Here is an 18,128-nt window from a genome sequence, read left to right on the forward strand (position 1 = left end):
GCTCTGCCGGCTGCCCATTGGTTTAAAGCCATTCTGCAGAACTTCACTGACCATTTCCTACCTTTCTGGCTCCTGTTTCTGTGGGGACAAGTGGCGAGTGTGATGGATCTGCCCGTATATCTTCTCTCTCATCTGAAGCGTGATGTTAAACACCTCAACTCTGGAAGCTTGATTCATCCGGGGAAAGTCTTTTACTAGCTTGAAAACCCATAAAGTTCTCCTGGTGTGACAAGGAGCAAATGACTTCAGTGTCACATTACTGCCCCCAAACTCAAATAGAATCAGGATCTGAGGTGTCTAATCTTTTCCCACCGAGGTGTTAAGAGATCCATTACTCATTGGTATTGCCCAGTTCTTGCCCTGTTAGGAGGCGCATAGGAAAGTCAATGTTTTGACAAGCAAACTAAGGCCCAGAGCCAGAATGACTGTAAAACTCTGCCGATGGGTGCCCGAAGAATTCTACAACACTGCTTTTGACACTTAATTTCCCCCAGAATGAGATGCCTGTCCCAGTCAGGGACCTCCTGGCCTCATAAATTCTACCAGGGAAGTGGCTCTGTATCTGTACATCTGGGTTCTTTTAAAACAGTGAACGTCCTCTTTGCTGAGTCTTCAGAGATTCTTATGGCAATCAAATTCTCTACTGGAACTCTCACATCTGCAAAACTTCTTCTATTTTTTTTTTCATCCCCAATACCCTAGGATAACTATGGCTGAGAAGCCTGAGGGCTCTCTCTCCACATCTGACCACAAAGCCGAGGCAGGACATTGCAGTTAGCAAATACTCTTCAATACAGTGTGTACATTAAATCTAATCCTAATGCCAAGTCCTATGAGATGGGAATTGCTAGATCTAATTTATAGTTAAAGAAAATGAGAGAGAACGTGATTTGTTTGTCTGAGGTCACACAGCTAATACATGGTAAAGCTCAAAGGCAGTCCCAGGTCTCTGAGTCCTCATGAGTGTCTTCTCCAGCAGAATATATTTCCTTGGAGGCAATGCTGCGTGCAGTGGTTGATAAGAAAGGAGGTTGGGTGATGTGAATCTGTAAGTGTGTGTGTAAAGTCCAAGGGTAGGAATTCCATATATCCACTCAAGATGTGAAACTTCACTGGGGAATAGACTCTTACCCATTTGGAACTAACTAAAATCTGTGAGACTGCCAGTCTCTTGGCCTTGCCCTTCTAATTCCCACATGGTTTCCTAGCTATCCCTAGGGTAGGTGGGGTTGTCCTGCCCATGAGGCAAGAGAATTCTGGTTTTAGCCATTCTCTAGGGTTGACCCTGGGAGACTTAAATCGTTGGCATCTAGCACCTAATAGCTGAAGGATTTCACCAAGCATGAGGACCCTCGAGGTGAGGATCATAGTTTGGCCTAATCAGAGTGACCCCAACAGGAGTGGACTCCCCTTTCCTTGCCTCTGTGGCCTGGTCTAGGCAGCCATCAGCCTCCTGATGTCCCTTTGGAAGCAGCCCCCTAGGCAACAGCAGGTGTGAATTTCATCATCTGTAACACACACCCAGACCAGCCTTTCCTCTGCCATATGGAAGCAGGTGTTCCCTGATGTTGGGGAAAGACACATGTTGTACCGAAGCAGAGCCTCTCCCTCTTCCTTTTCCATGACAGTCATTCAGAAACAAATCCCAGACTGGAGGCCTCATTGAACAAGTCACATCAGGGCCAATGTGTTCCTATCAAGAGAGGCTGACCATATGTCTGGTCACAGGCATATTTTTCATATTACCTCAAATTAAAGCAATCCAAGCTCCATGTCAGCACTTTTAAGGCTGCATACAACTGGACAACTAACTGGTCCTCTGGCACAATACCCTCTGGCCACATTGACCTCTGTGTCATTGCCCTATCTGCCAGGCTATTCAGTTCCCAAGAGGCTTTGCATATACTCCTTTCAGGCCTTTCTTGGTTCCCAGGGCCACACACAGCTGCCTTCTTCTTTGTACTCTGACCCCCCCCCCCCCACACACACAAAGTGGCCTCCCTCTTCCCTGAACAAAGTTTCTTTCCCCTCCTGATTCTATCTTATGTCTGTGCTATTTCCTTCCAGCACAACAGGGTCTGAAATTGTATTATTTGTTTATTTACTTGTCTATTGTTTGCTCCACCTTATTAGAATGCAAACTGTTGTTTTCAGGGGTGTACCTGCATCCCCTAGAACAGTGCCCTGTCCCATAGAGCATTTGTTACACAAATGAATTCCTAACAAGAAAAATGGCTGCAGCTTCCAGAAACTCCATCTGGAATTCACAGTAAGTTGATAATGACTTTAAATGATCACTTCTCTATTGTCTTACAGCTGGTCTCTCCCTCCTCGCTGTCCCCCTCCTTTCCCTGTGATCTTCCTTCTTCCCGTCCTCCTCTCCTTTGCCCCTCCCTCTTTCTTCTCTTCTCCCCTTCCTTCGAGCTTTCTGGGAAGCAGCTCACCCAGCAGGCAGACAGGGAGAGGAAGAGACCTGCCTCATTTCCCCACAACAGACATCATCATGATTAAGAAAAGTCCTTTCACTCCATCATGGACAGACCAGTAGAAATGGAGTCCACTCAAGGCACCCCAGGACAGGCCTGGGACTCTGTACAGTCTACCTTGTGTTCCAAATGAGCCTGTCGCTTCTGAGATTAGTCATTACTGTAGCTTGGAGTGGTCATGGGTGAGTTTTAGGCCTGGAACTGAAGATGGACAGTTAAATTCACAGCAGGTCTAAAATAAAACCCACAAACCCAAATAGATTAACCCCTTTTACTCTAATAGGGCAAATGAAATTTATATTGTTTATTTTTTGGTACTGCAGATTTAAACTAGGGATGCTTAACCACTGAGCCCCATCCCCAGTTTTTCTTTTTTTTTTTCATTTTGAGACAGGGTGTCACTAAGTGGCTTAGAGCCTCACTAAGTTTTCAAGTCTGATATCAAAACTTGTGATCCTCCTGCCTCAGCTTCTGAGTGGCTGGGATTACAGATGTGTGCCACCACCCCCAGATGTATTTTGAAATGTTTAATACTTCTCTGATTCTTAGGAGAGGCTTCTGTAGTAAGCAAGAATGCCGCTTCCCAAATCTTGCTGAACGATAATGTTCTAAGGAGACCAGCACTTGAAACCAAAAAGTGACTTCTCTTTTGTCCTAATCTTAAATCCCATCATCTTGTCTGAAACTGCTGCGTGCTGGTAATGAGTGTTGAGAGGCAATCTGAGGACGGTAATTAGGTATTAAACCTGGACAGGTACCAACCCAGAGGTGTGTGGCCCCTTCATTCAGCACCACAAAAGTGGATCTTTCCCAGCAAGCTTATCTGGCCCTTGGCAGGGGGACTGAGCTGCACTGTGGCAAAGTGAGATGTAATTTTAATGATTCCAAGCACATGGTTTCTGCCTCCAGCAGACTAGATTTGTAGACTGGCATTTTTTTTTCCTTGGGCAGATTCCAGATGTTGTATAACTTGTGCATTTCTAAGCTACAGAATGGTAGACAGGGGCTTGTCTTTTAGTTATGAGCATGGACAATGTGGGTAGTGGTTAAGCACTGACTGTCAAAAGGCTTCCTGAAAGATGAATCTGTGTGGAATAAATTATTGGAAAAGGAGGCTGAGGTTTCAGTAATTCTGAAGTAATTAGGAGTTATGGATCAGAGCTCTGGATTTCTGGGTAATCCTTACCCCAAACACCACCCCCATCCCCACATCACACAGATGCATGTGTTTACACACGCACACTGGAGTCCTTTTTAATTTTATTACTCTTAGGTTCATGCAATAGGGCCTTTTTACAAATATAGTTTCTTGTGCCTCTACTTGAGACCTAGCAAAATATAAATTACTAAGCTCCTAAATAGGGTTGTCCATTAAAATTCACGCAGTAAAATGTCAAATTAGATAAAAAAAATAATTTTTAGTACAAATATGTTTTGTACATTATTTGAGTCATACTTAAATATAATTTACCTGAAATTCAAATTTTTATTTGTATTTTCATTTGCTTAATCTGGCAACTCTAGTCCTGTGGTCTGGTATATTGAGGGTGTATTAGTCAGGGTTCAAGGGTTTTACTTTTTTTTTTCCCAGGGCATTTCAAGGGGTTTACTTTGTAAAGGAACAGAATCAACAGAAAGTGTGATTATAAAAAGGGAGATTTATTAGATTGGCTTACATGACCAGAAGCTGGAGAGCCCACAAAGGCCGTCTGCAGGCTGGAGAGCTGGAGGAACTAGTAGCTGGATAAGTCAAGAGGCTGAAGCCTCAGAACAAGAGGGATCAATGGTACTACCCCAGTCGGAGACCGAAGGCTTCTGGAAACTCCCCTGAGAATCACTGGCAGAGTCCACTTTGAAAGAGCGAAGGAGGCAGAGTCTGATAGCCTCAGAATATCACAGCAGCAATCAAGAACCTTTCAGGAAGAATCCATCTACTGTTGCTTCCTTGTATTTCTGACTTTTATTCCATCCTATTGGATAGTTTGCTCACACCTAGGGAGAGTCTCCGATTCAGTTCTATATCCCATATGCCAGTCATTCCTAGACACACCCAGAAGCCTCTTAATCTTCCACATCTCTTACTCCAACAGAGTTGAGAATTCAAATTAACCATTACAGAAGGAAACTACCCAATTGTGTTCGGACCAAAACCACTCTCTGAAATTTGAAATGCTCACTGGCATTATTTAATGTCTCTAAATCTTGAAAAAAAAACCCCAAAAAACCCAAACCTTCTTTTACTAAAAATGTTAATTGTTTATCTGAAAGTTTAATTTCACCAGGCATCTCTGTTTTGTCTGGCAACCCTACACAGGACCCCCTTTTTTGAGGACTACTTCAAGGGGTTTACTGGATTTTAAAGTGACTATAACTCCTGAGGAGGTGCAACTAGATATGCAAAAGGGAGGAGAAAAGAGGTGCAAACTCCCCCAGCAGAAAGTCAAAGGGGAGCCATGTGCAAAGAAAGGCTGGTGAGTGGTGCATTTTGCTGGTGGCCACTGTTTCCTGAGGAGCAGTGGTGCTCCATACTGGAGTGGTCCTGTCCAGAGCTGGTGTTGGAGGAGCGCTTGTCAGCCAGTTGCAGAAGCATGTAGCGTGGGCATCTCCCAACCACACTTCTACTAGGAAGCTGACCTTTGTGGGCAAGATGCATCAGCCTCCAGATGTGCAAGACTTTTTGGAATATTCTGGAATCAACTAGTGGGAGCAATTGTTTCTTTTTCCCTGTCCTTATTTGCCTCTTCCCTCCCTCTCACTCTTCTTTCTCTTTCTCTTTCTCTCTTTCTTCTTCCTTTTAAAAAAATTATTATCAATTTATAAAGAATAGACATTTATTTGGCTTACAGTTCTAGAAGCTGAGAGTCCAAAATATAGGCTCTGGCACCTGCTGAGGATCTCACTGCATCAAAACATGGCCCTGGCACCATAATGTGAGACAGAGCAAGTGACTGTAATTATTTTTTAAATAACAGATTTATTGAGATATGACTCACATGGTACAAAATTCACTCTTTTAAAGGTTACAGTTCAGTCGTTTTTAGTAGAATCATAAGGCTGTACTGCTGTTATCACTAATTCTAGAGCATTTAATCACCCACCCAAGAAACCATATCTATTAGAAATCACTCTCATTTTCTCCTTATACTAGCCCTGGGTTACTACTAACCTACTTTCTATCTCTGGATTTGTCTAGTCTGGATATTTCATGTGAATTGAATGCTACAATATGTGACCTTTCATGTCTGCCTTCTTTCATTTAGCATCATGATTTCAAGATTCACCTATGGTGTAACCTGTATGCACTGTATCCTTTTAGGGCTGAATCAAAGGTATAGACACCATATTGTTTGTCCACTCATCAAAGCATTTAATGAGCATTTGAGTCACTCCCCCTCTGTCTATTATGAATACCACTATGAATATTCGTTCATTGTTCTTTTGTGTGTGTACATGTTGTTAATTCTTGCTTTTGGAGAAAACCTATGTTTACTTGGAATTAAATCTATGTTAAACTTTTTGAGGGTCCACCAAGCTGTTTTCTGAGTGACTGTCCCATTCTACATTCCCATGAGCAATGTCTGGGAGTTCTGATTTCTTCACATGTTCATCATACTACCTTTTGTCTGTCTTTTTATTTTTTTAGTCCTCCTTCTGGGTATGAAGTAGAATCTCATTGTGATTTTGATTTATACTTCCCTGATGACTAAGGATGTAGATTATCTTTTCCTGGGCTTATTATGGTCATTCTCTTTGGAGAAATATTCACTCAAATCTTTTGCCCATTTTTAAATTGGATTGTCTTTTTAGTGTTGAGTTGGAAGAATCCCTTATAGGTTCTGGATGTAAAACCTTTGTTACAATATATGATTTGCAAATATTTCTCCCATTTTGTTGGTTATCGTTTAATTTTCTTGATGATATCTTTAAAATAATTTTTAAAGCTTTACATTTTAATTTCTCTAGCTTCAGTTTCTCTATTCACTTCATTATTTGGAAATTGGCTTAACCCCCCAAAAATATTTACAATATTTAGCATATTTTTTCCTTGAAATCAAGGGGTATGAAGATCCTCATGTTTAACATTACAGTTTTATATTTTTCAAATTAAAAAGAAATACCAGGTGGTTTACTAATTGAAGTAATAAAAATATAGCTTTGCAAAATTTGTAGTTTGTGGAGGAAACTCAAGATATTATGATCTACCTGGGACACACCTTCCAGAAGACAGGGTGTGAAATGGAATTTGTGCTATCAAAAGCAGTCATAAGTGCCAATACAGTGATTAATTTTGCAATAGAAGAACTTTGCTGTTCCCATCTCAGAAGATGCAGGGAAAATCTATATTTTTCATTATTTGTTCATATTCAGAACTAACACATTATTTTTGTTGATTGATGTGTGGCAATTTGTGTACATGTGTATATAAACTAGTTTCCCATCATGCAACATGAAATAATATATTTTGGGTTGACATATATAAGCTTCTGTCATTGGGAGAGAAGATTCTTCCTGTTCTTAGGGCTAAGTTGTAAACTTTGACTTAAATAGAAGTTTAACTTCTAAGTGTTTGACCTCTCATTTTGAAAGATGATGGGCTATACTTTGTGATCTTTCTTAATACTCATTGGTTCAGACAGAAAGGAACTAATCTCTGGGAGGTTTAGCTGAATGCTGAGCTTCTTGGCTGTATGTTGGTTCTTCTCTGAGAAAAGCAAGAGGCAAAGTAGGACTAGCTCAAGCCGGATTGAGGCTGAAGGAGTTTCCTACTAGGCACCAGCAGTCCGGGAATACGCAGATGTGTGACTACTTTTTATGTTCTACTTTACTCTTAGGTATACCCTTCTTTGATGTAAGTTAAGATTCGGCTACTAAACTACCATGTGGCTTTAATCAAATGTCTTTCACCCTCTTGACAAGTGTTAGGAAAGATCACCTCTTAGGTCTCTTGACTCAAATATTTTTCAATTTCCATAACAGGGTGTGTGCAGGGACCTCAACCTCCCTGTGTCTAAATGATATTCTCTCAGCAATTGTTGGAGGTAGCTTGTGGTGGTTTGGACAAGTTCTAATGACTGTCTGTAGGTGAACCCCACAATGCTCTGTTCTCCCCCTTGCTCAGTTAGTGCCATGAGGGCTGCTTTTTAGGACAAAAGCTTGTGTTACAAGCTCCAGAGATGGAAGGGAGGACCATGCTGAGCCATGTTGACAAAATATCTGGAAACCCTGGGGTTTTTCTGGTTGTGAGAAATAGAATCTGACTCTGCTTTACTCAGGTGTAAATGGGACTCATGGGAAGAACATAGTATTATGCAAGAATTTGGGAGGAAGAGCAGCACCAGGGAGCTCCAGCAGCTGGAGATGCTCTGGAGAATGGTCCAGGCACCTACCACTATGGAACAAATGGATTCCAAAGAGAGGTTTTCTTTTGGAATTCTTCTGGCAGTCAGGAGTTAGTGTTATTGACCAAATGTTGTTTTCTACTGCCATGGGTGATTTTAAGAGTATGTACTTCCTTTTATTTATTGTGGTACTGGTATTGATCTCAGGGGTGCTTAGCTACTGAACAAAATTCCCTGCCCTTTTATATATTTTGTTTAGAGACAGGGTCTCTCTGAGTTGCTCAGGTTCTTGCTTTGAACTCGAGATCCTCCTGCCTCAGCCTCCTGAGCTGCTGGGATTACAGGTGTCCACCACCACACCCGGCTTGTGCCTCTTGATCTTTTGTGTTTGATTGGTGCTCTCTGTATTGTTCTGTCCAGTGAATTTACAGCAGAAATGACCTGTGAACACTGGGGGCATTCATGCTGAGCGAAGACCCTGCAGAGTTTTCTTTCTGTTGCCTTGGCCCTCATGAGAACATGTATTAAAATGCAACCTGCAGCAAACTGGACTGAGAGACAACAATTAACAAAGCCCCATTTTAACTCAGGATGGATGCGTGGTATGAGAAAGAAATAAACTGTTACTTTAAGCTACTGAGAATTGGGAGTTGCTTATATTATCAAACCAAATAAGACAGATACAGGAGGCTACTCACTGCCTGCTTTGGGTCATATGTTCACCCCTAGAGGAGAGCAGAATGTCTATAGTCCCACTAAGCTCTATGCAATGGAAGACATTTAATTATGTCGTAAAAAATGGATGTACGCTGGGCACAGTGGCACACACCTGTAATCCCAGTGACTTGGGAGGCTGAGGCCCTGTCTCAAAGTAAATAAATAACAAAATGAAAAGGGCTGGGGATATAGGTCAGTGGTTAAGTGCTCTGGGTTCAATCCCTGGAACAGCAGCAGCAACAACAACAACAACAACAACAACAAAAAAAAAACCCAGATATACTATTACCAAAAGAACAAAGAATGTATCCTTCACAACCAAAAGACAGATCTTCACTCTTGTGGTCACAGGATTTACCCAGAAACCTGGCCCATGATCTTGACCTCACAAATATCTGATTTGCATAAACAGATGAGCTTCTCTAATCAGCTCACTTCTAAAATAATAGGCACATGACCCCCTACTCCACAATAATTTCAACACCAAACAAAGACTGGCTTCTGATTTCTGGTTTTTCTAAAAAAGCTCAACCTGCCTCTAGGGATGCTGAGAAGGACTCATTTGTCACCTACTGTATTTAATTTAGTTTAAAACCACAAAATCTTTCCTGAAAAAGTTCAAAATTCACAGATTATATTAAATATTAAAATACACTTTATTGCATAGCATTAGCAGCCTGTATTAAAATACTCAATAAATCATGTTGTGTTTGTGCCATGGTTATAACATGAATAATACATTGAGAAAGTTTTGTGCATTTAATGGGATGAAAAAAATCTTATGGCATTTCTAGACTTTGCTTCTCTCCACTCTGGCAGGTTGGTGCATTTTGTCATCATCTGACACATTTAACCATCATTTGAATCACCATGCTACCTCCATCTAGACTGCTGGGTAATTAAAAAGAACAAGAATAAGTATATATAATAAATTCGCCAGGCTTGCTAATTATGTGCATATTGTACTATATTAATACTGCTAATAATTCAAAGGACAACTAACATAAAAAAAATCATCTAATTTGCCATACTCTCTCAGACCCACATTTTATAACATCGCCATAGGGAGGGATATGGATTAAGTAATTTTTCTTGCTTTAATCTGCAAAAGCCACTGGAGAGCAGAAAAAGCAATAGGTCTTCACATTGTTTAGATGTCAAGCATCTCAATATTCTGTGGTGCTGTTTCTGTGAATGGGGAGAAACAGATGACCGATAGAGAAGATGGGGTTTATTTATTGCACACGGATGGAAATTTTGTGCTGGTTTAGATTCTGCAGAAGGGTGGCTCGTTGATGAGGTGAATAGATTAGTCCATATGTTCAAGGTTACTTCTTGTAGCAGTGTTCGTAATAGGTAACATCTGGAAACAACCGCCAAGTCCATCAGTAGGGAGCAGTTGAATGTGTTGTGAACAGACATGCAATGGAATCTTCTTTTGCTGTATCTAAAAGAAAGAGGGAAATACTTCATCATATATATATATATCTCCCACATCTCCAGCCCCCTCTTTTTTCAAATTTAATTTTGAAAAGGAATCTCACTAAATTATTTAGGGCTTCACTAAATTGCCGAGGCTGGCTTTGAACTTGTGATCCTCCTGCCTCAGCTTCCTAAACACCATGCCCAGCAACTTGTGTGTTTTCTGTAATTGTAGAAAGGGATGCACCATGCTACCATTTGAGTGAAAGATGAAGGAAAGACTGCAATGCTTTTTTATGTATGTAAATTTAAAAATCTCTAGAAGGATACAGGAAAAACTAATAACTATGTATTTATTTTCTAGGGAAGCAGGACCTGAATGGTGGTAGGGAGGGTGATAAGGATGGGAGAAAGAAAATTCTCTGAATAACTTTATATAATTTTATAACTTTCACTATTTTATCTTATATATTTTTTCATATTGATAGGATTTGTTGTTGCATATTTGTATAAGCACACAATATAACAATTTAAGTTGGCTGACATCACTCCCTAGCATTTCTCCTCTCCCTCCTGCCTCTTACCCTTTGGTCCCTTTTTCTCTGCTCTTCTCCCTCTGATTTTTAAGGAGATCCACCCCCACCTTTGTTTTCCTCTCTAGCTTCTGCAAATGACAGGACCCTTAACCTTCAGAGTTTGACTTATTTTGCTTAACATGATGGTATCTGGTCTCATCCATTTTCCTGAAAATGCATCAATTTATTGAGCTTTCAACCAGGTGAACATATTACTTAGTCAATAACTGAATAATCTGACATGAATCCCACTCCCAAATGCTGGGCAAGATGACCAGAGATTTTCAGAAAAGTGAAGTCTCTCTCCAAGTCCTGGGGGAACATGTAGGGCTCTTGGCTACAGCAGAACACAAAGTGACTGGGCCAGAGAGGAACACAAGCCATTCTGGAGTGAGGGACATTCACAGGGAGCAGGAATTTATTGTATTTCTTCAGAGAGGGGGAGAGAGAGAGAGAGAGAGAGAGAGAGAGAGAGATATCTCATCACTCCATTTTGCGTTAACTATTTCTAAAAATTAGTCTTAGAAATACTCAAGTAAAATGATTATGAAGAGAACAGGCCCCAACATATTGGTCAGATGGGTCTTAGGGCATGGGTAAAGAAATGGGTCAAGGAAAACAAGGGTGTGCTGGTCCCTCTCAAGGACAGCGGCTGTCAGTGCCCTGCTGGCAACGCTCAGGAAATGCCATATCTGGGGGTTTCTGAGTATCATTGTTGCCCAGGGAGAGATGGCAGCCTGGATTTCTATGTGGAATATCCTGAATTTCACGGAAATATGCTCACTAGCTTTGTTTTGTTCCACAAGCAAACCTCAAAGTGAATGCGACTTGAATCTGTTTCTTAAAATGTGCACAACATATGTGCAAGGACATGAGTGTGTGTGTGTTTGTGTGTGTTTGTATGTGTGTCACTGGAGATTCAACCCATGGCCTCACACATGTTAGGCAAGAGCTTGACCACTGAGCTCCATCCCCAGCCCTTTTAATTCTGTTTTGAGACAGGTTATCTAGGCTGGCCTTGAACCTATGATCATCCTTGCCTCATTCTCCCGATAGCTGGGATTATAGATGTGGGCCACATGCCCAGTGAAAGTAACTTTCTTAAAATGTGGAAATTGGAAAGAATTTGCCTGTTCTTCAACAAGGAACTCTTACTGTAAAATCCAGAATATCCACGTTAGGAGATCATGATCATCCTAGAGATAGACTAGCCTGTATCAAGGGAAACATTACACTGAAGAGCAATAAATTTGTTATGACCCTTTTTTTTTTTGTAAAAGCAAGAAAAGCGTGTATATGTATTCATAAATTTTAATCATACTTATGGCTACATATATCATATGTACATTTTATATGCCATATATTTTTTTTTACAAATTCTCTAAAGATACTTTATGTGCTTACATCCTCTTAAAAAAAATCAGACTTTATCTAACATGCTTTTAACATATTTTAGCTTTGTGGAATACCTCTCCCTTTCTTCCTTGTTTTAGTCCCATCTTTTGTTAATTTAGGGAAAACAGATGTTTTAATCAGTAGGTGATAAATAAAAAAATTACTTTGACTGTTATTCTTACCTACCTCTACTTTCTTCTGGATTCATGTTTCTGTAGGCTGGGGTATATTGGTTAGCAGATTTTATTGGTTTCATTTGTTTTTAGCAAGAGTACTTGAGTAGTAAACTTTTTTATGTTGAAAGAGTTTTGTTGGTCAAAGAATTCTAATTTGATTTTAGATTTTCTCTTGGTTCTCTGAAATACTATCGCTTTGTTTGTGGTGATTATTCCCGACGAATCAGAAGTCCGCTATTCACCCAATCAATGGTCATTCTGTGTGGTTAATCGTTCCCCTTCACATGGCTTCTGGCTTTCACTGTGAGGTGTTGGGTTGGCTTCATTCTCATTCAATACTGCCTTAGTGTTTCTTCAGGATGCATTATTAGACTGAAGATCCAAATCTTCAATTTTGGAAATTTCTCTTCAGTTGAATATTGTTCAATTCAAAACCATCTATTTTTGCCTTTTTTATGTGTAATTCAGAGACTCGCACACATGTGCACACACACACACACACATACAAAGACAAATGTACACACACATTTAAATCATACACTAATGATATCACTTTTGCAAGGTCTAAAACCATGCAGACATTGTATGGGGAGTGAAACCTTTTGTAGGAGGAATGTGCATGTATTTCAACTGTATTTAGAAAGATGATTTCCTTAAAAAACTGTTCTGAAGTAAAGAAGAAAAGTAGGGGGAAATTTAAATCATGGCTTTTCATTTTTGGTGTTTCTGATGCTTTGATAGTTTGGGGCCTTGCAGACCCTGGAGGGACTGCTCCTCCTAGGGCTGGACATGCCCTGGAGATGGTGAACAATTCACCTGCAGAGCACTCTTTGCACATATGGACTGACCAATCCTCATCCCACATTGCAGCCACCTCCTTTATTGGTCTGTCACTTCTCTTGCAGCATTTCTAGCCATTAGTCACTCCAGACACCCCAGACCAGGCACCAGTCAACCAGAGATACCCCTGTACCCCAGAGTCTGCTAAGATTCTTCAGACTAGTCAATCCGCATCCTGCCTACCCTGCTGTGCCTATTCCTTCCTACAGAAACCATAATAAAAGCCCTTGTCCCCCTTTGCCTTTGCTCTCTCTGACTCCTGAACAACCCAGGCACATCCCTATGTGGCCCTGCAGGGCACAATATATCCTTTCTTGGGAATTGTGAGTGACAAGCTATCTTTCTAATGGCAATTATCTCCTGATCTCATCAGATGCAAATGATAGTAAAATCTACATTTTAAAATAAAAGGGAAGGAAGAAAAAAAGGTGGAAGTAGATAGGAAAAAAGGGAGGGAGAAAGGAAGGAAGGAAAGACAGAGGAAGAGGAAATGCATGCAGGGGATGAGTTGGACGAGCCAATGAGAAAGTCACTGGAGTATTCCAGTGAGAGGACTTGTGTCCAGGAAGCTGGACTTGTGTGACGGCAGGGAAAAGAAGAAGTGTCAAAACCTGAGGCATTTTGAAAGAAGGAGACCAAGGATGGCTCCTAGGACTTGATGGGAATGGGTCACAGGTGGTACCATTTCCCAAAAGGTTTGGGGCTCCTGGCTTAGTAACTCTTACCAAGTCACTTTGTTGTTCCTCAAGTGACATAATTAGCACAGTAAGGATGATCATAGAAGCTACTTCCTAAGGTAGGAAGGGGCAATAAAATATGTATGAAAGTGCCTGATACGTGGTGAGAACTCCGTTAGCATTGGCCCTGATGAAAACAACTGCAGCATGACCCAGAAGATGCGAGGTTGGAGGGGAGGATGGCTGGAGAGTTAGGTGAGAGTTAGGTGAGAGCTGACCATGGAGGGCCTGTAAGCCAGGCAAGATATGGTGGTCTTATCAAGGGAGAGGCCCAGTAGATGTGCATTTTAAAACCCCACTGTGGCTGCCATATGCAGAATAGGTTGAAGGAGAAAGAGAATATGGGAAGACCAGCTCAGTGACTATAGTAGATTTCCTGTTGGACTACAGATGGCTTCAGAGGAAGATATAACTGGTTAGAGAGGTAGGAGTTATGAAATACAGTTCACAACCCCGGACATGAAATAATATTACAATTCTTAATTTTCTTTAAGTCAACTGAAACTTCACCCCAAAAGTTCCACTTCCACCTTCTTGCTGGGGGGGAAAGGCAACCTCAAATATTAACTTTGTCCTCCTTATTTCCCGCTTATTCTGCAGAATTATAGGAAATTCCTTGGATCTCATGTGGTATCAAGACTCCAGAGTTCACCGTGGTTACCTCTATGATGCATTTTCTTGTCTTATGAGGTCCCTTCATGCCTGGAGTCTATCTATATCACTATTTAAAAAAGGAAACAGGTAGGGCAGGGAGGTCCAGGGTCCAGTCTTTCTCCCAAATTACCTCTGGGGACCAGGGTCTCCAACCTCTACCCAACCTGAGAGAAACTCTCCTTCTCTCCTCAAGGGGAAGCAAAAAGTAGTAGATTAATGAGGTACAATACCAAGTGAGGGGCATTTGCTAAAGGCAAACACTCTGTCATCAGATGGTACAGGTACTGCTGGAGAAGAAGGCATTCACAGGGTCTCGGGTCTCTTATCGTAGCATGATGGGCATACAGCCACCAGGGCACAGCTGGCTTGTGCTCTGGAGTAGCAGTGTGCTCTTCCTTCTCCCCGAGCTGCTCTACTTTTAATAGAGAGCAATAGGGGATTTTTCAAATGCAAGTGGGGAAAGCAATCTGAGCTCATCCAAGCTTGCTTGCCGGCTGTTCAGGGGTACTGTGCACCAGCACTGGGAATACTCATTGCCCAAGGGAGCCACATCCTAGAAAGAGTAGAGGCCTTCAGGGACAAACCAGCTTTATCTCACATTTGACAGACGGCACCAACGCAGCTAGCATTCATTGTGCATATAACTATGAGTCAGTCTCCATGGTAAGTATGTTACACACTTGTCTTTATTGAATTCTCTCAGCCACCTAGGAGGTATAAGCTATTATCATCATCCTTGAGATAAATATGAAAGAGAGGCAGAGAAAGATCCAGTAACTTGACTGAGATCTGATTCCAGAGACTGCTCCTAACGGCTCCCTTCCTGCCTCACAGACAATTCAATATGACATTACCCTACCCAACCTACCCATAGGGCCTGGGGTTGTCAGGGTCTGGAAGTGTTCTTTGGTCCTCAGGGAGCAGGGAAGGTGCAGGTCTTCAGGTATTCTTTGGGTCACTTTTTGAGTTGACAACAAACTCTCTAAGATGTTTCTTTCTTCCTTTCCCCTTCTTATCCCTTCCTCTGACCTTGATCTTTCTTTCCTTCTCCTTCCTCCTCATCTTCACTAAGGTTCCAAGCAGAGTAAGAAAACACCATGATGTCGCCGTGCTTTCTTTCATCTCCCAATCCTGGGTCTGAATAAAAACCTTGTGCTGACTAAAGAAGACCCCTTCTGCCCTAGATCATCTCCCATCCTCTCCATTGCTAAAATTCTGCAAAGGAGAGGCTCAACTCTGGTCAATGGTCTTCTTGTTCAAGTTTCTGGCTGATCAGAGTGATGTAGTCTTCATTTTGGTTGCTAATTTTGCTAAACAAACAGCAACAAAAAGCTAAGCAAACTTGCCAATGCAGGGCATCCAACCCAGTCAGGCATTAAATTTTAGTAATTTAGTAACAGCAGCCCCTTGGCCATGTCTTTGCTGTTCTGAGGCCTCTGTTTAGTGCTCAAGTTCTATAAATGGATCATATTGAGGGGGATTGAATGGGCAAAGCCAATAGCTGTAGCTGTGGAGATTGGCTGTGGGGTGGGCTTGGATGCAGCAGATCTACTTGGGAGTGTTCTCTGCAGGGAGGCTGTTGTATCTTATGTTACCTACCCATTAAGCCATTGCATCACTGTGACCAACATGACACCAGAGCCACTTCTTGAGCTGACAATTTCTCAAATGATTCTTTTATTTGCAGATCACATTTCTCTTTGGAGCAAGATGAAAACGTTTCTACTTTTGTAGAGTGAAGAGTGGCTACTTGGATTTCCCGCTCAGCTGCATGGGTTTGGCTTGTCTCCTCCTCCATCTTGATGGAAAGTGGTCACCTCTGAGGACTGAGGGAAGAGGACAAATTGTGATGACTACTGCAGCAGGAGTCCAGAGACCACTGTGCAGCTTCTCCAACCTGGCTCTGGGCAAGTGACAGGCATCTTTGATGTACTAATATTGACACTTGCCTGGCTGTACTGTGACTCCAGTTAAATAAAGAGCAAGAAACTCAGAGCCTGCAGTAGCCAGACAAGAAGCATAAATATTCATAGATGGATATGAGTTAGAATACAGATGCTCAACAGCTTATATTGTAAGACTCACAAGCTGCACCTGGTAATTGTCTTTTAAGACGCTGCATGAGCAAATAAAATGATCAAATAAACACTCCAAGGCTGGGTAGGGCCAGAGGTCATAAGGCTGTGTGACCCATGAAAATAACGCTTTATTCCTATTTAGAAATGCTTATCATTCTTAGAGGTCCCAAAGCCTCTGATGTCACTCACCACTGGAAATACCTGTGTGAATAATAGTGAGGGAAAATAAAGTTGAGAGCTGTGTTGGGTGGTCCTCGCACTCCCACTGGAGCATGTTATGCAGAAGGGTGACTCGGCCTAGCAGACACATCTGATTGATGTACTACATCCCAGTCGATGGGCAGGAGGACCTCGCCCAGGAAGGCAGCTGAGCCTCTGGTGAGCCTCCAGCCTGCAGCAGCGTTGCCCAGAGGGCAGCTTTCACTGATGAAGCTATTCATTAATAGGGGTTCGTCAGCGTCCCCAGACAGCTCGCAGCCATTTGTTTGCTTGTCAAGCTGGGTGTTGCTCTCTGCTGGGCTGCAAGAAGCTGACATTAATATTTTTATCAGCCTGACTTTGGGAGGTCAGATGGGATTATTACAGATGACATCTCCCTGATCTTAGCAAATAAAATTGATTAAAATGTGCTGAATCAGAAACTCTGGCTGAACAGTTAAAAGCTACAATACATTATGGTCTGAGATCATGTCCGATTGCCTCAAATAGGGACCATTGTCTCAGATCGGAAGACTCAAGAACTATGGTAATTCAAGAGAATAGAGGAAGGTTCTTGGGGAGGGTGTTATAAAGGGTTTGATGGTGGTCTTTCACATCAGGGACTGCCCTCTTACCAAGTGTTGGCTCCATGAATGTGACTGAATGCATTCTCTTGTTTTTGAATCTTTAAAAAATAGTACTTTTTGTGTACACAAATGTATATAACATATGTGAGATGGTTCATTTTTATGTGCCAACTTGACTGGGCCATGGAGTGCCCAGATATTTAGTTAAGCATTATTTCTGTGTGTGTCTATGGGAGTGTCTCTGGATGAGATTAACGCCTGAATCAGTAGACCAAAGCAAGCAGATTGTCTCCTCCAAGGGGGGATGGGTCTCACCTAATCTGTTGAAAACAAAAATAGAATAAAAGGCTAAGAAAGAAAGAATTATTTTTGTCTGTCTTCAAGCCAAGACACTTATCTTTTCCTGTCTTTGGACTTATATTTAAACTGGAACTAACACCATCAGCTCACCTGGATCATGTCTCTCAGCCTCCATAATTGCATGAGCCAATTCTTTGTGATAAACCTCTTTCTGTATATGTACATACACCCTTTTGGTTCTGCTTCTTTGGAGAACCTAATGGGTGTGTACAAAAATATGTAGGCAAATTATTAAATCAACAAGAAGAAAGTTCTGGAAGCTCTCCACATGAACTAGTGCAGTTTTATCAATACATGTGCTCATAGGGACAATCTAATCCAATCTTCATTTTGCAGATGATAAAATTGAGGTCCAGAAATGGAAGGGGCTTGAATGCCAGATGCAGGGAATGCCAGGTACAAATGTCTTCTTAATGGCTGAACTTGGACTGGGGCCTCTTGAGTCTGGGCCTTGTGTCCTTCCTTCTACACATGCACACATGAAATTGTGCACATACACACCCTTATACACAGGCATACACACACACACATGCGAGAAATGCATGCACTTGTGACCACATTCTG

The 18,128-nt window shown here is 41.7% G+C and overlaps 1 long non-coding RNA gene across 1 annotated transcript in view; it reads left to right on the forward strand.

Moving 5' to 3' along the window:
* LOC110598691 (uncharacterized) overlaps window positions 1-17,558 on the forward strand; it is a 216,535-nt gene extending 198,977 nt beyond the window's left edge. The window contains exon 9 of the long non-coding RNA XR_013430841.1: window positions 16,029-17,558. This is a non-coding gene — a long non-coding RNA (uncharacterized LOC110598691). The remainder of the gene's footprint in view (window positions 1-16,028) is intronic.
* Window positions 17,559-18,128: the final 570 nt, after the last annotated feature.

Source organism: Ictidomys tridecemlineatus, chromosome 15 (genome assembly GCF_052094955.1).
Source record: "Ictidomys tridecemlineatus isolate mIctTri1 chromosome 15, mIctTri1.hap1, whole genome shotgun sequence".
Taxonomy (NCBI): Eukaryota; Metazoa; Chordata; class Mammalia; order Rodentia; family Sciuridae; genus Ictidomys; species Ictidomys tridecemlineatus.